The sequence below is a fragment of the Meles meles genome, chromosome 18, assembly GCF_922984935.1.
Source record: "Meles meles chromosome 18, mMelMel3.1 paternal haplotype, whole genome shotgun sequence".
NCBI lineage: Eukaryota > Metazoa > Chordata > Mammalia > Carnivora > Mustelidae > Meles > Meles meles.
Genome location: NC_060083.1, coordinates 19505209 through 19513185, shown reverse-complemented (window position 1 = coordinate 19513185; position 7977 = coordinate 19505209). Strand labels below are relative to the sequence as shown.

Sequence of the window (7977 nt, the reverse complement as noted above, 5' to 3'; positions counted from 1 at the left end):
AGTGAATGGAGATGAATGGAGGATGGGGACGGGGAGGCTGCTGCGGAGGTGGGTTGCCTGGGGACTGAGGGCAATCGGGGGCTCTTGGCTCAGACCAGGGCTGCTCTGCTAGGTTCCTGCTATCCTGGGGATTCAGGACAAGCATCCTAAGATAGGTTTGGGTATTCCCCAAACCCCATTAAGGTTTGGACAAACGCTGGCTAGTGACACAAGCCTCTTCCAGGCCATGGTTGTCCTGGGGAATTGTCAACCCAACTGCCTCAAGAGCTGAGCAAGGTTCCAGTCTGTCTGCTGCCCTCTGAGAGCTGACTGTGCTCAGGGAATCTGAGAGGGTCCTGATGTCTCCGGCTTTGCCTAGCCTCCTCCTCCAGTCGCTGGGATTTGGTTTAGTCTAGAGGAAGAGCTGGGGTCCTAACCACGTTCTGTCACCGGGTACTGGGCTTGACTTCTGGGCCCAGCAGATTCAGGAAATCTCTTTACTTTCCCTCAACTGACTAAAATGAATGTAGATAAAGGATCTACTAGGAAGAGAGCTATCAACATAGTTAGCTACATTATGCTACGAACTGGGTATGGTAAACAGGGAGGAGCCTGGCAAGGCCTGTTTGATCAAAGTCCTCCGTGTCCCACTGTTTCTGAATGGCCCAAACATTTGTTTAGCAAGCATGTGTGAAAGAATTTCATTCTTTCCCTGTAAAGTCCTAGACTCCTACCCTCTCCTCCTCCGTTCAGAAAGAGGTATATACCTCAAATTGCTTGACTGTCTTTGGAATTTACATGTCTGTGTGGACTCCCCCTAAATATGAAATGAAATTTTATTTTTTGCCCTGTTAATCTGTCTCATGTCAAATGATTCCTGTCTAGCTGGAAGGATGCAACTTGTGAGAGCTCAGGTAGGTGGCCTTACCCCTCTACTTCCTCCCTTAACAAACATAATCATACTGACTTTTCAGGGTTGGTGAGAAGAACAAAGGAGATAGGCATGTAAGGTGCTTAATCAGTGTCTGGTACGTAGTAGGTGCTTAATGAATGTTCACTCCTTGCCTGGGCAGAGTATAAACTTGCACCCACTGGCCTGTAGGAAGCCTCTTTCTTCCTTATTACCCTCAGCACCTTTTCTTTTCTTTTCTTTCTTTCTTTTTTTTTTTTTAGAGATTTTATTTATTTGAGAGAGAGAGAGAGCAAACGTGAGAGGAAGCAGGGAGCCCGATGTGGGGCTCAATCCTAGGACCCCTAGATCATGCCCTGACCTGAAGGCAGATGCTTAACCAGCTGAGCCATCCAGGTGTCCCATCCCTCAGCACCATTTCTGACCAGAAAATGGCTTCTCCTCTCTAATTGTTGGGTTTAGTCTTTCATTTGGAAACCCTTGCTACAGCTTGGCATTCAGACTGAATTGGGAGAGGCCATATGTAGGGTGCTCGAATTTCGAGGAGCAGTCCAGTAACCTTCCCTCTTACCTTTGCTGGGGAAACCCCCCTGCGTGCAGATGTACCAGAAGGAAGGGTACTGCCCATGCCTCATGTCCCATCCTGGAGACAGACGGGGTGAATTCCTACTCACAACTTTGAATATGGAAGGAAAGGTAAAGTTGAAGGGAGGGTCACGATCATTTCACGGTCATTGCACCCAGCCCCTGGAGCCCCTGTGGTACTTACCCATTTCCTAATCTGGGTCTTTCGTTTCCTGCTGATTCTGTGGGCACCTCCTATCATTTCAACAAGTCTCCTTTCTACATGGGGTAATCAGTTTCAATTGCTTGCAAGTAAGAACACTGAGTGTTTATCCCAGATCAATCCAGGGAGACTTCAGGGGGCACTGGGATGGCAGGAGTTGCCAGAATGAGGGGAGAGAGGTGGCTAGAAAAGGCACAGCCTTAGTACTATCCTGTCTTCCCTGCAACTGAGTAGTGGGTGGTTAATTGGGGGGCATTCATGCCATTTGTTTGTTTTGGTCTTATAAGGGAGGAAAAATAATTTTTCCTCTACCCTTCTAGATTCTTGCTTGGACCCCTATGTAATAAAAAGATTAATAGGAGAAAAACAAAGAAGTTTAACAACATGTATACCTCCTTTACATGTAAGAGACACCTAGGAAAACTGAGTAACTCCCAGAAATGGCCCAAGCCACCCCCTTAAATATCACCTCCGGCTAAAGACCAAAGAAATGAGGAGCGCCTGGGTGGCTCAACTGGTTAAGGGTCTGACTTCTGCTCAGGTCATGGTCTCAGGATCCTGGGCATCAGGCTCCCTACTCAGCAGGGAGTCTGCTTGTCCCTCTGCCCACCCTCTCCCCCATGCTCTCTCTCTCTCAAATAAATAATAAAATCTTTAAAAAAATACAAAAGAGGGGTGCCTGGGTGGCTCAGTGGTTTAAGCCGCTGCCTTCGGCTCAGGTCATGATCTCAGGGTCCTGGGATCGAGTCCCACGTCAGGCTCTCTGCACTGAAGGGAGCCTGCTTCCCTCTCACTCTCTGTGCCTGCCTCTCTGCCTACTTGTGATCTCTCTCTGTCAAAATTAATAAATAAAATCTAAAAAAAAAAAAAATACAAAAGAAATGTGTTGGAGGGGGCAGGAGCCAGGCCACTTATGGGAGGTTACCTATAAAAGCACAGTAAACAAGGGTATATTATGCAAATTTAAGCTGGTGATAAGAATTTTAGATAAGAATTTTTTATAGATTTAGAATCCTCTTCTCTTCCTGGGACAGAGAGGACACCCTCATAAATGCAAATTTCCTGGCTCTCTGTTCCTCCCCATTTGACTGACAGCAGTGACAGCCATGTCCCAGAGGCATGATGGTAAAGGTTGGAGTAAACCAATTTGGTCATATTGGGTGCTTGGTCACTGGGCGTTCTTTTGACTCTGGCAAAATGGATATTTTTAAAAATTTTTTTTGAAGATTTTATTTATTTATTTGACAGATAGAGATCACAAGTAGGGAGAGAGGCAGGCAGAGAGAGAGAGAGGAGGAAGCAGGCTCCCTGCCAAGCAGAGAGCCCAATGTGGGACTCAATCCCAGGACCCTGGGATCATGACCTGAGCGAAAGGCAGAGGCTTTAACCCACTGAGCCACCCAGGTGCCCCTAAATTTTTAAAATATTTTATTTATTCACTTGAGAGAGAGACAGAGAAAACACACAAGCAGGGAGAGAGGCAGAGGGCGAGGGAGAGCAGACTCCCAGCTGAGCCAGCAGGGAGCCTGATGTGGGGCTCTACCCCAGCACCTGGAAATCATGACCTAAGCTGAAGGCAGACACCCAACCATCTGAGCCACCTAGGTACCCCTAGGTTTTTGTTGTTGTTGTTGTTTTGTTTGTTTGTTTTTTAAGTTGGGAAAGGAGCCCAATGTGGGGCTTACACTCAACAACCCTGAGCTGAGCTCAAGAGTTGGACACTTAACTGACTGAGCCACCCAGGCGCCCAACTCTGACAAAGTGGTTATTGTCCCCATAAATGACCCCTTCATGGACCTCAACTACATAATCTACATGTTCCAGTATGATTCCACCCATGGCAAATTCAATGGCGTAGTCAAGGCTGAGAACAGGACACTTAGCAACGGAAAGTCCATCTCCATCGTCCAGGAGCCAGAGCCTGTCAACAAACAAATGGGGCAATGCTGGTGCTGAGAATGTTGTGGAGTCCACTGGGGTCTTCACCACCATGGAGAAGTCTGGGGCTCACCTGAAGGGTGGGGCCAAAAGGTTCATCATTTCTGCCCCATCTACTGATGCCCCTTGTCTCTGATGGGCATGAGTCATGAGAAGTATGACCACGCCCTCAAGATTGTCAGCAATGCCTCCTGCACCGCCAACTGCTTGGCCCCTCCAGCCAAGGTCATCCCTGACAATAGTCCTTGACCACATTCCTTGCCATCACTGCCGCACAGAAGACCATGGATGGCTCCTCTGGGAAGCTGTGGCATGATATCCAGCGATCTGCCAGAATATCATTCCTGCGTCTACTGGTGCCACCAAAGCTGTAGGTAATGTCATTCCTTATCTATCCCAGTGAGCTAAATGGAAAGTTCACTGGCATGGACTTCCATGTCCCCAGCCGCAATGTGTCAATCATGGATCTGACCAGCTGCCTGGAGAAAGCTGCCAAATATGAGGGTGAAGCTGGCATCAGAGGGCCCCCCTCAAGGGCATTCTAGGCTACAGTGAGGACAGGTTGTCTCCTGTGACTTTAACAGTGACACTCACTCTTCCACCTTCAATGCTGGGGCTGGCACTGCTCTCAGTGACCACTGTGTCAAGCTCGCTTCATGGTATGACAAAGAATTTGGCTATAGCGATCAGGTGGTGGACCTTATGGCCCACATGGCGTCCAAGGAGTAAGAGCCCCTTGGACCACCAGCCCCAGGAAGAGCAAGAGGAAGAGAGACACCCTCAGCTGCTGGGGAGTCCTTGCCCCAAATCATCCCCTGACACACTGAGAAGCTCCTGACCTCTATACAGTTTCCATCCCAGACCCCTAGAAGAAGGGGAGGGGCTTGGGGAGCCCTACTTTGTTATGTTTCATCAGTAAAATATATTTTCTCTAGTCAAAAAATAAAACAAAACAACAAATAACCCCCAAACAAATGGAGATTTCCCTTACAAATGTATGTTTCTTTTACAAAAGGGCAATTTCTAGTTAGTTTTCAGAGCTTCTCCTGTGTCTGCTATTTCTTAAAAATAGCAGCCTAAATTAATCCTTATGCCAAAGAGGCATATTTGGGGATAACAAATTCTGCTCCCCTTGGGTCTTTCCCACTTGTGTTATAAACTCCCCAAGGTTGACGTTTTCTTTTATATTTCTCCTACAAGAGTCATAAAACCCTAGACCTGTGTCGGGGCCCAGAGCAGGCCACCCCGAGATGGACCACTTTGGCATGAAGATTATTTCGAGTTAAAAGCAATCCAAATCCAGCAGATTCAGGAAAAGTTCTTTACCTCCCCCTCAACTGTCTAAATTTATATTGGAAAGGAGAGCCTGTACCGGGAAGAGAGCTATTAAAGAGATTGCTTTTTACCTAAGAAATTGGTGTGCATAACAGGGCAATTTCTGTGTTCCAAGCGTCTCTTCTCACTTTCAGGCACATGGCTTCCTCCCCTTTGCATCCCCAGACCCCGATCCTTCTCATGGAAGACGTACCCATGAAAATGACACCTGTACATTGTGTTACCTGTCTTTGGAACTTCATGTCTGTGTGGATTCCCCAGACACAGGAAAGTAAATTCCACTTTCTCCTCTTAATTTGTCTTGTGTAAATTTAATTCTTAGTCCAGCTAGAAGGATTCTGAACAGAGGAATATTTCTTTCTCGCTGACACCCAAAAGAGGCCACAAGAGATCATGTGGTTTAGCTGCTTCTTTCCGCCTTCGTTTCTTCTTCTCCTTCTCCCCCTCCCCCTTCCTCCTCCTCCTCCTCCACACCACCACCACCATCACCACCTTTTCTTCTCTTCCTCTTTCCCCTCCTCTCCCACCTCCCCCTCCTCCCCTTCCTACCCCCTCTCTTTCTTCTTTTTAAATTCCAATATAAGAAACATACAATGTTATATTCCAGGTGTACAATACAGTGACTGCACAATGCCGTGTAACACTCAGTGCTCGTCACGATAAGCATAAACTTCATCCCCACCACCTATTTCACCCACGGCCCCACCCACCTCCCTTTAGAAGCTGCTTTCAGGCAACTGACGTGAGCAGTGGAGGCTGAGTGAGGTAGAAGGGCCGCAGTGACCTCTGGGCTGGTACAGACAGGCCCATCAGGCGACCCACCTCAGAATAGCCATAAGCCTGGACGCCTGGGTGGCTCAGTGGGGTAAGCGTTCCACTTCCGGTCATGATCTCAGGGTCATGGGATAGAGCCTCAAGTTGGGCTCCGTGCTCAGCGGGGAGTCTGCTTGAAGATTCTCTCCCTCAGCCTCCCTCCCTCAAATAAATGGATAAATTAAAAAAAAAAATAGCCATCAGCCCCAGCTGACCAATGGGCTACTTACACCTGCACACAGGTACCAGAAAAGGAAAATACCATTTGTTCCCATACCTCCTCACGTTCCGTCTTAGCTTCAGCCCCCAACGCTGCCCCGTGGCAGACTGTCCTGCTCGGCTCCCTTGTGTCGTCTTTGATAAAATGCTGTCTCCTTTGTTCTGCCTCAGATTCCTGCACAGCCCCCCCCCCCCAACCTGATCAGGTCACCCCACACTCCCCTCTGGTAACTGTCAGTTTGTTCTCTATATTTAAGAGTCTGTTTTATGGGGGCGCCTGGGTGACTCAGTTGGTTAAACATCTGCCTTTGGCTTAGGTCTTGATCCCAGAGTCCTGGGATGGAGCCCACGTCAGGCTTCCTGCTCTGCGCGAGCCTGCTTCTCCCTCTCCCTGCCACTCCCCCTGCTTGTACTCTCTCTCTCTCTCTCTCTCTGTGTCAAATAAATAAACAAAATCTTTTTTAAAAAGTCTGTTTTATGGTCTCTTTTTTTCTTTGTTCACTTTTGTTGTTGCTTAAATTCCACCTGTGTGCAAAATCATATATTCGTCTCTCTCTCTCTGACTACTTCACTCAGCATTATGCCCTCCATGTTGTTGCAAATGGCAAGATTTCATTCCTTTTTATGGCTGAGTCGTATTCCATTATATATATACACACATATGTATCTGTAGCTGTCTATATCTATATCTGTCTATATCTATCTATATCTCACATCTTCTTTACCATGTGGTTTAGCTTCTTTACCTCAAGGCCACCATATGTCTGAATCACCCAAGACAAAAATAGCACTCCATTCTTCTCGGAGTATTTTCAAGAAAATGGAAACACTTACTGTCCCCAGTCACCCATACTGATGCTTGCTGCTTTGCTGTAAGCCCACTTTCCTTAAACAGATTGATCTGAAGGGGTTTGGGACAGGACCCTCCCCCCACAATGTGCCACTTTGGCATTTGGATTATTTTGAGCGGAAGACAATTGAGACTCTGTGGTCTCAAGAGAAACCTTTGTCCCTCCCTTAACTACACAGAAGAATCTAAATTGGAAGGTCTCTCCAGAATAAGGTGGTTAGTACAGACAATTTTTTAAAAGATGCATTTATTTGGGCACCTGGGTGGCTCAGTGGGTTAAAGCCTCTGCCTTCGGCTCAGGTCATGATCTCAGGGTCTTGGGATCGAGCCCCGCATCGGGCTCTCTGCTCAGCAGGGAGTCTGCTTCCCCCTCTCTCTCTCTGTCTACTTGTGATCTCTGTCAAATAAATAAATAAAATCTTCAAAAAAAAATAAATAAAAGATACATTTATTTATTTTAGAGGGGGAGAGAGAGAGCCTGAGTCAGGGGTGGGAACCCGACATGGGGCTCGGTCCCATACCCTGAGATCATGACCTGAGCCGAAACCAAGAGTCGGACACTTAACTGCACCACCCAGGCGCCCTGTAAAGATAAATTTTATCTGAATGATCGATCTGCATGGCCGGACAAACATCTGGTCACCAAACATCTCCTCTTCTGATTGCCCTGTGAATTACATTTCTTTCCTCTTAAGTCCCAGACCCCTAGCCCCTTCTCCCTAGTTCAGAAGGACATATACTTCATTTTGCCCGACTGTCTTGGGAATTTCGATTACTGTGTGGATTCCCTATATGTATGCGATTAAATTTGATTTTCTCTTGTTAAGGTTTTATGTCAATTTGATTCTTAGTCCAGCTAGAAGGACTCAGGAAAGGGACAGGAATGCTTGCTCCCTGCCATAGCTTCTCCACGAAGCACTTTAGAGGGTAGCAAAATCAGCCTTCCCGTCCCTAAGTGCCAGTAGTGAGAAACCACCACTGCTCACTCGGCAGGGCTCTCAACAAAACAGCTGAGCTGTGAATGCCCGAGCAGGCATTGTATGCAGTGGGACAGTGGTGGGCTGGGAGAGCAGGCCTGGGGACAGCAGCTGCCCCTCTCCTACTTACTGTTACTCCCAAATGAATGTGGGCTGCATTTTGAGAGAG

The 7977-nt window shown here is 47.4% G+C and overlaps 1 pseudogene; it reads left to right on the top strand.

The window, feature by feature from the left end:
• The first annotated feature begins 2798 nt into the window (after positions 1 to 2798).
• On the top strand, positions 2799 to 4343 carry LOC123930019 (annotated as a pseudogene).
• The last annotated feature ends 3634 nt before the right edge of the window (positions 4344 to 7977 follow it).